Below are 12,627 nucleotides of genomic sequence, written 5' to 3' on the forward strand. Positions count from 1 at the left end.
AGGAGTCAACAGCTCGGAAAAACATAGCTAATGTAAAAGGGAAAGAACATGCAGGAGAGGCTACTGAAGTCTCCAGAATAAAGAATAAGACAGAAACTTTAGAAAGGGATAAGAATGTAAGTCCAGCCAACACAGAGACAAAATTGAGAAGAGAGGTCTGAAATATAGGACTGAAGGAGTTATTTTTGAATGTTTGTGGAATAAAAAAATAAGGGAGATGGGCTTATAGAGCAGTTAGAAATTGGCAGGAATGATGTTATGGGCATCCGAGATTCGTGGTTGAAGGAAGATCACAGCCAGCAGCTAAACATCCAAGGATACTCATCCTATTGAAAAGGCAAGCAGGTGGGCAGAATGAGTTGGGTAGCTCTGTTGGTAAAAACAGAAGTGTCATAGGATTAGAAGATGTAGAACCCTTGTGGGCAGTGTTGAGACACTGCAAGAGTAAGAAGATTCTGATGGGATCAAATATGCAGACCTCCGATTAGTAGCTAGAATGTTGGTTTCAACTGAAAACGAGAGAAAGCATGGGGGATTTCAATACGAAGAGAGATTGGGAAAATTAGGTTAGCACTGATCCTAAGAGAAGGAATTTGTAGAATTTCTACGATATGGCTTGTTCTTATGTTTGAGCCCATGAGAGAAAAGACAATTCTGGATTCGGTGTTGTACAATGAACCAAACATAATTAGGGGGTTTAAGGTAAAGGAACCTGCAGGAGCTGGTGATCATGATGTGACAGTAATCACCCTGTTGCTTGAGAGAGAGAGCTAAAACTGGATATATTAGTATCACAGCTCCATAAAGGTAATTACAGAGCATGAGAGAGGACCCAGCCAAAGCTGATTGGAGGGGATATCAGAATCAGAAACAGAATCAGGTTTTATATCACTGGCATAGTGTATCTCGTGAAATTTGTAGTGCAAATGAGCGCTAAAAAATAGTGAGAGTATGTTCATGGGTTCACTGTCCATTCAGAAGTCTGATGGCAAAGGAGAAGAAGCTATTCCTGAAACTTACGGACCCAGTTGGACTACTGAATAGAGACTTTCAAGAGCATCACTGATTACTGGATGACTCTGAAGGAGCTGCCAGACAGCAATAAAGCTGAGTTCTAAACAATCCAGCATGAAGAGGAAATTGATAGAGATATTCAGCTATTCAATAATTAAACTTCTATGTGTCTATAAGATTTAAAATAGTAAAATAGTAAAAGTTAATGCAACATATGGACAGAATAGAAGGACGTCACTTTAAAACAGAGATGAGGAGGTACTGTTTTTCTTATTTGGCTGCTTTTTTTGCTTTCTAGAATGTTATAATTCTTAATAATTTCTTTAGGCAGAGGGTGCTGACTCTTTGGAATTCATTGCTACGGACAGCTGTGGATACAAACTATTAGATATATTTAAATGAGAGGTGATAAGTTCTTGATTGTAATTGTGTCAAAGGTTAAGGGAAGAAGGCAGGAGAACAGGGTTGAGAGGGAAAATAATTAGCAATGATCGAATGGCAGAGCAGATTGAATTGGCCAAATAGTTTAAATTTGCCCCTATTTCTTAAGGTTTTATGGTCATCTGACACAAATTAAATATCAGATGCTTATCAAGTGTTGACATTCCTTTTACTGTTAGAGAAATGCATGATGTTCAGTAGAGGGTCCCTCATTGGGCACTTCCTGCACAACCTGGTTTTAGTAATACCAGTCTGAGGTGGGACCACACATGGGCAAGTTCCATTTCTTACATCCTCTGCCTTGCAGTCACACTTCCATTTTATCAATGCCCGCCCTATCATACTGCTCAGAAAATCCCAAATGTTACCCATGCATCCCCACCCCAACCCTCTCAGCTCAGCCAGTTTCTCATTAACTGACACCTTCTCATCTGAAGTGGCTGCAATCAGATATCCAGACCTGCTCCATTCGAGACACCCATCCCAACCAACTCTCTGACCACTCCCACACACCAACCCTGACTCAGTGTTCCCAGCCTGGGTTTCATTCTCTTTCATTTCTACCGTTCAGAAATTATATTAAAAACATACAATTAACTCCAATTAAATCACAACAGAATACCACTAATGGAAAATGCCTTGCCTGACAATTTCAATGATGTAATGAAAAATGATTTTAAAAACTCTAATAACATAATTTTAATTCTCAACATATTCTGTTCGAAAAATGTACAGTACTCACCCCTACTTGATCCTCTTTTTGGGTGGTGAGCATCATGATGAAGACCAATTGCCCTAGTGATGGAGTGCCAATGAAGTCAAAGACTGTCATTGCTTAATATTCCATTGGCTGAACTTATCCTGCTGTAGGTGCTAACATACCATTAAAATTTTACAAACATACATATTGAACACATGCTCATTCTGTGTATTCAAGAGCACGTCTATCATTTTAACAAGTGTCTATTTTAATTCCAGGTCCAAAGAAAACCTTTAAAATCTCTGGTTCTATGTGGTTAGAAAATCAAATCTTTCTTTTCTGACAGTACACTGATTCTTAATGGCTGTGACATAAAATATAATATTGTTCAAAATGATGTATTTAAAGTTGTATTATTTTCCATTTAGACTGTGTGTAAGAGTCACAAATGAATACTGGCATCAGAGTATTATTTTAAATAAACTTGACAGGCCACATAGAAGCCAGTGTTATATATGGTACTGGTGCCAGTTTAGTTGGCTTACATAAAACCAAATGAAAGTCTCTTACTGTTGTAAGGCATTACATTCCATCCCTAGAGGCCAGAGACTATAAACAGAGCTCCCCGTTTGGAAACTTTTAATTAAATAACTACAGAGTACTACACATGAAGGCTAGTTCTTTCTCAAGAGAGGAATTCGCTAATGCATAGGGAGGTCTGCAGAAAAATTCCCATTTTGCATTTACTCTTTAATAATGTGAATGTTCAATATGCCATCATATTCTCTATAAAATGCACAGTAAACATTTAAAATAACTTGCTTTAAATCATTGACGTTTGGGCAGAAATAGCTTTTTAAACACCTCCACATTCAATAATCAAAATTCACCCATCTTACGAAGACTTATCTGCTAGTTTACCCAATGATCTGATTGATCTCAGATAAAGCAAAAGCTTATGCTTAAATAAAATTCTGACTTTTGAAGAAATGATTTATTTTCGTTGAAACTGTTGGCAGACAGCCAAAAACATTGTAATTGTTCTACCAATTATCTGTAATTAAAACAGTACTTTAATTTAAAAAAAGAAATACATTATCAGTGGAGGAGTATTCTTGGCATGACTCAAAGGCTGCCAGATGTGTCCTGGTTAAGCAGACTAACTGAAAATCCATCTGTTACCTGACCCTTTGTCTCCAACATGAATGATGTGGAACACTCATTACTGTTGTCTTCGTCAATCTCCATCTTTTCTTAAAGTAAATGAAGTCAATAATAATGTATTTATTCAAGACAGTTCAAAACAGCATTATCAAACAGAATTCCACCCTGAACTTTATAAGAAAATATGAGAGCAGGTGATCAAAATCTTGACCAAACAAGTAGGATTTTAGAAGCAGTTCAAAATTGGGAGGGAGAGAGGGAGAGAGGGAGGGAGAGGGAGAGGGAGAGGGAGAGGGAGAGGGAGAGGGAGAGAGAGAGAGAGAGAGAGAGAGAGAGAGAGAGAGAGAGAGAGAGAGAGAGAGAGAGAGAGAGAGAGAGAGAGAGAGAGAGAGAGAGAGAGAGAGAGAGAGAGAGAGAGAGTGAGTTGACAGAGGAATTTCAGTTTTTTGAGTCATGAAAAAACAACTAGATTATGGACTGATCAAGAGGCCATAACTGGAATAATAGATCTTTGGAGGTTGTCATGCTAGAGAGAATGACAGAGATAGGAAAGGGTGATTGATTTGAGATTATTCATATTGAAGTGCAGCTTAATTTGGAACCAATATATGACAGCAAACAAAACAGGTGATAAAAGAGTGTGATTTGGACAAGCGAAGATGTCTGGTGGTTTTACTTAACATCAGGTTTACGCTGAGTAGAACTGCTGAAGTCAGCTAGGAACACATTGGAATAGTCAAGTCTGGAAAATGTAAGTTTTAGCATCAAAAGAACTGAATTAGGAGAATAGGGATAATAAGACAAAGTAACAGAAGTTGAAATAAATCACTGGAGGATGTATTTCTTTTCAGTTGAAAATTCAGATCAGTTGGAGAGTCAGTTTTGATAAGATTAGCTGTATTAGTTGGAAAGGGTGAAGTCCATAAGTTGGAGAGTTACATGATGTCTAAATTAAATGGAAGGAGCTTATCATTTATAGAGCCATAATGGCACAAAACACTTTATTTCATTGAGCGTATCTGTTGATTATTGTTATATTATTACAGGTGGAGCAGAATATTTGTTTTAGTTTGAACATCTCCATTGACAGTCTGTGATTTATCAAACCAGACTGTTGTATTAGAATGACCCCTTGAGTTTGAGTCTGACTGCAAGCAACTGTTGGAAACTCACCTTCAGTTGACTGGGCTGTTCTTGTCTGAGAAGTTGCATTCACTACAGCGAATGCCTAAATTGAAGGATTGAATTAACTGGAGAATCTGCATTAGATCCATGGTGCTGTCAATTTACAGGACATGTTTTCTGAAGGTAGACTGCTGGGATTAAAGAAGAGTTAGGACCATTGCCACGAGTGTTTAGCAAACAATAAATTAAACATTTGAGTCCAGAAATGAACAAATAATCAAAGCATCCCAAAAAGCAAACTGTGGTATTTCCTTCAGCAACTGATGGAGCTTATTGTCAGCAAAAAAACCTTAGAGTGAGTTTTACAGGTCCCTCCAAGATTATGCTAAGTACCAGGACTATGGATGGGTGCTGGTAGAACTGAAGAGGTAGATAACGTGTACAACATAAAGGATGAACAGAAATTCTGTAGATTCATGTTTCAGCAACTCAGTTTGGAAACTTTGAAATAACCTATTTTACTTGTGGTCCAAGAGTCAGATAGTTGACAAAACAAAACAAATTAGCAAGGCCAAGTGGGAGAACCTGTTTCTGACCCATGGAAATTCCCATCAACATCTTCAGGTTTGGGAACAAGGGAAGAGATGACAGAAAGACCTTTTTCAAATTTCCAACTCTCCTCGTGCCTGCAAGTTTCCTATTGCACATGGATCCTATGACACCACCCCAAGGCAGTGATCGATGAATATCAGTCATTCGTAATACTTTTGTGTTTTGCCATTTGGATTAGTTATGTTTCTCTTAATTCCTTCCATATGATACAAGAAACAGGCTCTGCATGTTTTACGCCCCACTATGTTTTTCCTGGTTGTAGATGTTGTATTTTTTGCTATTTACCATTGCTGTTGAATTCAGATCATCATTTGAAGATGAAGATTATGCTACACACACATTATAAATTACAGGATTAACGAAGAACTATGTTGGAAGGATATAAGGACTCCAAGCAGCACTGAAAATGTGATGACTGCAAGCAGGCTCTTGACTGAGTTAATTATGTGTTCTGCAACTACAGGACATTGTAGAATATTGTCTAATTTCACAAATAAAGCAGTTGCATTTATGGTTAGTTAACGTAGAGAACAGCCCACACATGGAAAGAAGTTGAGCTAACTGGTAGGACATCCATCTACTAGGGAGGCTGCAAAGTATGAACTGTGGGACAGATGGAGTAAAGTACTTCAGGTCCACCCCGTGACAGAGAGGCATTGGAGGAGTTGATGAGTGAAGGCAGCGTGCAGTTTAACAGTGAGTGATCGATTTTGTCACTTCTGTATGATCGGAAGGCCCTGTTGGACATTGTGAATGTGGAATGCTCCAAGTCTGAGTCACTGATTTATTGGTGGACAGCGAGGGAGCTGTGCGGCCTTGTTTGTGGTGAGGACTAGGCCTCGAGCTGTGGTGTTGCTTGTTGGCAGCTGCCCAGGAGAAGCATTGGGGTCAATGCGTCCCACCCGAGGTCGTGTGATGTGCTTCCAAGCTGGAGTCGGTGCTACCCCCAGTTTTCACTTGGCAGAAGACAGGTTGTATTGTGTTCCACTGCAGACTACTGTAACATTCAAGGACTCAGGGTCTTGGACTATATATATTTTTGTGAAACTGTATTTTACTGATATCTTATATGTGCTTACTACCTTATATGCTATATGTGCTTTTTGTGTGTGTAACTGTTGATATTGTTCGATCAGCATATAATTCACAATTCACTATTGCGCATTCTTTAGATGACAACTGTAGAAACTGAAACATATGTAACATATTTTTATTATTATTTCCATTATTCAGCTTTAAAACTATGAATTAAAGCAGAGGACTGAATTAGTATTGACCAGACCATTTGCTGATGTTGGAGTACTTTATTCTCTTGTTTTTGTTGTGGTGCTGAATGTTACTGGAAATTTGATTGATGATATATTAATCAAAATTATAATTTGAAGTGGAAGCTCATTATGACTGTGGACTCTCAGCTGTTCTATTATAAACCTTGAGCACCTGTAAAGGAATACATTAGATATCTCATCCAATAAAAGCGGAAAGATCAAAATGAGAACTGATGATCATACTATTAAAATAACATTTATACATACTCATTTATTTCTCCCTCTTTTAATAAACAGGCTTCAGGCTTCAAAATGTGTCTCTCTCTCTCTCTCTCTCTCTCTCTCTCTCTCTCTCTCTCCTCTCTCTCTCTCTCTCTCTCTCTCTCTCTCTCTCTCTCTCTCTCTCTCTCTCTCTCTCTCTCTCTCTCTCCTCTCTCTCTCTCTCTCTCTCTCTCTCTCTCTCTCTCTCTCTCTCTCTCTCTCTCTCTCTCTCGCCTGCGGTATGTAGCATTACAAGAAGTAATTACTCATTTAGTGGCTGTTTCCCAACACAAAATTAATGCATTCTTCACTGACTACATGTGAAATGCATGGTCGTAGGTTTTGCAGATCCCATTGGTATCTATAGCCCTTTCCCTTTTTCATCTCCAACTAATTAATGACTGATACACTGTATTTGGACTGTACAATGTAATCTAATCTGAAGGGTCTAGGTGTCAGAAAAAAAATGACACATAATTCCCCGGAAAGATTATGGTGAAATGATCTGATAACAACTTTCAACTGCAAGGTGCTAAAGCTGAGAACAATCAGTGCATGCAAGATCTGGACAAAGGAAATAATGGCATCTTTCATATTTTCATACAACATAGGAGGAGGCTTTTCTACTAGCTGAGTCACTACCAGCTCTTGGAGCAACCCCATCAATCCTGTTCGCTCACCTATTTCCCTGTAATCCACTCTCTCCTGCAGGCACAATAACTTCTCCCAATTCTCCTACATTCGCCCCCATTAAGAAGAATTTACAATGCTGGTTCACGAAAGAAAACCAGAGGAGACCTACAGGGTCACAGGCAGAAGATGCAAAGTCCTCACAGACAGGACTTGAGGTCAGAAGTGAGCTTGAATCATTGGAGCTGTGATGTAGCTACACTACCCATCATGTCACTCTGTCACCCATTGTCGCCCATAACCTCCTTATTTCAATTTATCTCCACCATAACATATACTGATACTGGGTCCAACTCCGGAACTGCATTGAATAGGATTTCAGTAGATTACCAACTTCTGATATAAAGACTTTGTGGGAAAGATTATCATTTCAAAATGAGCTGAGGAGTCTTGACTGTACTCTTTTCCAATGATGCTGCCTGGTCTCTGTGTTTCTCCAGGACTTTGTGTCTGTTGCTCGGACTCCAGCACCTGCAGATTTTCTCTTGTTTGTAACCAAAAGCTCTGAACTTTCTGTTTGAAGCTGAACCAAAGGCACCTCATCCCAGTCTGAGTTTCAAGAAATGTCTTGTAAAATCAAATTATGGAAACAAAATTCTGTGATCAAGAACATTGATTGTTTCCAGAATAAATCCTAAATATGCATGTTGAAACTGTGACTTTTCATTTCAATGCAGACTGAATACAGCTTAGATTGTGAAAATAAAACATCAAACATGTTTGTCATTCCCAATAGCTAGCTGAGCTTACTATGCATGCCAGCAGTTTCAAGTATAAAAAATCATTTCTAGGATTAAGCCCTTACTGGGGTCTGCTCATTAGCTGCAGATCTTCTGGAATTATTTTGTAGTATATTTTACTACTAGAAAATGGCCACAGAGAATCTCAAAAGAGTTAGATCATGCCACACTCTTCACCAACTCTGACACTGTCATCTGGGTAGATGGGATGGAGATAAGGAGGAAATCCTCTGTGCCATGGGGCCAGGAGGAACTGGCTGGAGCTGATGACAGAACGTTTGTGATGTACCTTCAACACAAAGCTGGGCCCTGAGAAATTCTGTGACCTCACAAGATATTTAAGTTGAAAGCTTTAATACATGAAATTGGATCTCAAGAACTTTTGTCAGGTGCAACACGCTTACAGACAAACAGAGACACAGAGCAACCAAGCAGAACTAGCAACTTGCACTTGCATTTCCAGGCCAAAGTCAGAAGGTCCAGGTTCTTTACTTAATAGAAAAAGATAGGCCTGCCTCAGCTCAGAGTTTAACCAAGCTTGTGATTGCCATTGCTAAATCAGTGGCTTTATTTATACTCAGCCATGCTTGCTGGAGCATAAACAGAGAATGAGAAATTGAAAAGGAGCCCTTATGTAGTAGTGAGAGAGACGTTCTGCAGCCCAACTACCCAAGAATAAAAGAGTCACATAAGCTCTACTGACAAAGGCTGTAGACGACTTCTACATTCAGGTTTGATTGCCCTAATGATTTGTGCAGAGCTCCAGAGTTGTGGTGGCTATAACAACTCAAGCCTGTAAAACTCACAGCTCCACCTGGCCATCAGCCTGATGGCATTCTGCTGAAGCAAAAGTGGACAAAGTCGCTTTTGCTTGAGAAGAAAATATGTATTTCTTAAGTAGCAAACTGTGTCAAATCTGGCATAGGTTAGCTCAATACATTCTTGGTGGCAGTGACACTGATCTCTTGTGCTGAACAGTCCAGCCGCAGTTCCTTGTTTATAGCTCTCTCTGCAGAACTTCACAAATTACTTTTTCCAGTGACATAGAAAACCATTAACTTAGGGATTAATTGCCTTTTGAAGAGCTAAGTTGAGGACCATGGCTCTCTGAGTACTTGCTGGGCATCGGATGAGTCCTGCTTGCCTTCCTCCCTCCCTCTCCTGGAGTCTGCTCCAGGTCCATTACTTGTCCTGCACTCCAGTGTGTGCGGTACACCCTACCCAGATGTAGAAATGGCAGAGTACTTTCATCTAAAAATTAAAAGGCATGTGCCAGTAACATTGGCTGTGAATCTATTATATTGTTTAAAAACCTGTTTGGCCCTCAGAGAAGGAAACTTGCCAACTTAATCCAGTATGGTCTGAGCATTGACTGCCCTCTAAACTGCCCAAGTAAGCCATTCAGTTTAAGTTAAGCTTGGACACAATGTGCCTGGCTTCTAATGCCAACAATTCGCTAATGTATAAAATGCTACTGCTGAGCAATATTTCTAATTGTTTCAAGGCTGTCAATGTAATTCAGGAATCTGTAACCATGGTTTTGTACACAGTGAATCCTCTTAAACCAATACATAGGGTAATTGCCTTGTCTAATTTAAGGAGAACTAGGTGTGCAGACAAGTCAATTATGATATTGCAACTAATTGGGCCAATTGGCTTTAAAGACAAATTCAACTTGGCTTCAATGCTTATTTTTCAGCTTCAGTTTAAAATCCACTCTGCAACAACATTTTTGGGAGTTTGGGGAACCCCAATCCCATATTGAATAAGAATTTCCCATAATTGGGTTCCCTTCAAATTACTGATCTAGACAATTGAGATTGCTCCCATTGATTTTTCTGTCATTAGATGAAATGATTATGAATAAATCTCAACCCATTTTAATTATTCAATTAGTTTTGATTTTTGTCACACTCAGTGACAAGTTTTGTAAGCTAAATCAGCCTGATTTAGGCTGACTTTGTGCCTAAATCCATAGGTGTTATACCTTCTCCACACAAATACCATAAAAAAGCTATTTCATGACTGCTAGGTGTGTGTACTGAAAATTAGTGTGGGGAGTCGAAATGAATTTCTAAGTGGATGCAATACCACAGAACATTTTAGTTCATAATTAAATAGCGTTGGGCAAATGCTACTGCAAACTTATAGAAGTAAAAGAGATAAGCACAATATTAAAATAGTACAGTTGAAGATGAACTTCTGACTGGAATGATTAGGGGCCACTAATATTTTAATACAGGGAGAAGTATGAATTGGATCTGGCCCTTATGCAAACCAGGACACAAAGACAAAATTCAAAACAAAAATTGTTTCAGTTTCACAGCACTATCATCACTTGCTTTAATTACCAGAAAATTTACTGAAGCAAAAACAAGTTAATCCAATGACAAGTTGGTTGAAGATAGTTTCAAAACAAGACAAAATAGTTTCAATAGTTTCAATTTTGCTGCCATTGACTTTCCATCTGTCAGCACAAATGTTTCTCACACTATTTTCCCACATATCCCAGGTTTGGCATAATATTTATGGTACTAAACATAAACCTCAGATGACAGGTGTTTAAAGAAACCAGCCTCCATTTTATTTACCCAAGAGACTTTCCCTTCGAACTCAGATTGTGTGGTATAGTGAATGGGACTTCTCAGGATTGTTAAATCGGCGTACATTTAAACTTACATACAGCATGCTATGAACTGCTTAAAATTAACTCTCTAAAACCGTAGGATCATTTTAATATTTGAAAACATTTAAAATATTGGTCATAATTTATGTCGCATAATGCAAGTACTGAAATGTTATATGATCCCTTGTATTCTTTGAACATTACTGTAATTTCTATGTGACTCTATGACAGACAGTATATTTTGAAATATGGAAAAGATATTATTCTAAATCATGACAAGAAAAGCATTTTACATTCCCTGAACAAAGTTGCATCATTGGGCAAGTATTTACATTTTGGAATTATTTTCCTACACCTTTGCCAACGGGCCGAATCTAGCTGACTGACATCTGGCAGTGCCATAGGCGACAGTTGGCTGACAGCCGTTCGTGTCTCAGCTTATTTTGGAATTCCGCACATGCTCAGCCAAACATAGAACAGAAGTCTAAGTGGACTCAAGGTCAGATGCCGATGCATTGGACCATCTTCTCCACTGCTGAGACCACCATTAAGCTCAGTGGCATTGAATTAGTGTGCTGGAAAGAGGAATTGGCATCTGGGCTCTGAATTTTACAGCAGGACTAGATGACATATGCATAGACAATTCTGTTCACTCATTGAGTCTTAGAGTTCTATAGCAAGGAAACAGGCCTTTCAGCTCACAATATCCATCCTGACTATCATGAGGCATCTACTCTAATACAATTTTCCCATTACTGGGCTCAAAGCCCTTCTAAACCATGGTTATTCTTAAATGTTATGTATTATCTACCAGTGTATCTCCCTTGAGTGAGCAGTGCATTCCAGTTTCCAATCACCCTCTGAGTTAAAAAAAAACTTCCTCAGATCCTCACTAAACCTCCTATCTCTCATTCTGAAGCCATTCCTTCTCAATATACGTATATACTGCCGTATGGTGAAGAAGTTTTATATTATCTAACCTATCTATTCCCCTCAACACTTTACATAGTCCTATCAGATGTTCCTTTATCCTCTTTCATGTTAAGTAAAAGAAACCCGATCTATCCAGTATCTCCTCATGGTTGAAAATTTACAATCTAGATGGTGCAATTCTCTCTGTAATCTCTCTAGTATAATCTCATCTTCAAAAGTTCAATGTTCAAAGAATTTGTATTATAAAAGTGCATATATGTCATCAGATACTACCCTGAGATTAATTTCTTGTGGGCATTTGTAGAAAACAAAAAGAAATACAATAAAATCAATGAAAAAAACTTACACAACAGAGACATACAAACCATCAATGTGCATAAGACAACAGAGCACATACACAATGAAAATAATAGTAATAAGAAGAAATAAATAAGCAATAAATATTGAGAACACTAGTTGTAGAGTCCTTAAAAGTGAGTCCATCAGTTATGGAATCAGTTCAATGTTGGGAGGAGTGAAGTTATCCCCTCTGGTTCAAGAGCTGAACTTGGCAAGCAGAACTTCTCACAATACTCAAGCTGTAACCTAACCATTTATCAGCATACCATAACCTCCCTGCTCTTAAAATTTATGCCTTGGCTGTTGAAGGCAGATATCGAATGCTCTAACCTGGTCCCAGCACATTAATGCAGCTATAAAGAAGGCAAGACAGCGACTATACTTATTTAGGAATTTAAAGAGATTTGGTATGTCAATAAGAACACTCAAAAACTTCTATAGATGTACAGAGAAGAACATTCTGACAGGCTGCATCACTGTCTATTGGGGGAGTGGGGGGGGGGGGGGGCTACTGCACAGGATCGAAAGAAGCCGCAGGAGGTTGTAAATTTAGGCGCCTCCATCTTGGATACTAGCGTACAAAGTACCCAGGACATCTTCAAGGGGCAGTGTCTCAGAAAGGCAGCGTCCATTATCAAGGACTTCCAGCACCCAGGGCATGCCCTTTTCTCACTGTTACCATCAGGTAGGAGGTACAGAAGCCGGAAGGCACAC

This window comes from Hemitrygon akajei, chromosome 22 (genome assembly GCF_048418815.1).
Source record: "Hemitrygon akajei chromosome 22, sHemAka1.3, whole genome shotgun sequence".
Classification (NCBI taxonomy): domain Eukaryota; kingdom Metazoa; phylum Chordata; class Chondrichthyes; order Myliobatiformes; family Dasyatidae; genus Hemitrygon; species Hemitrygon akajei.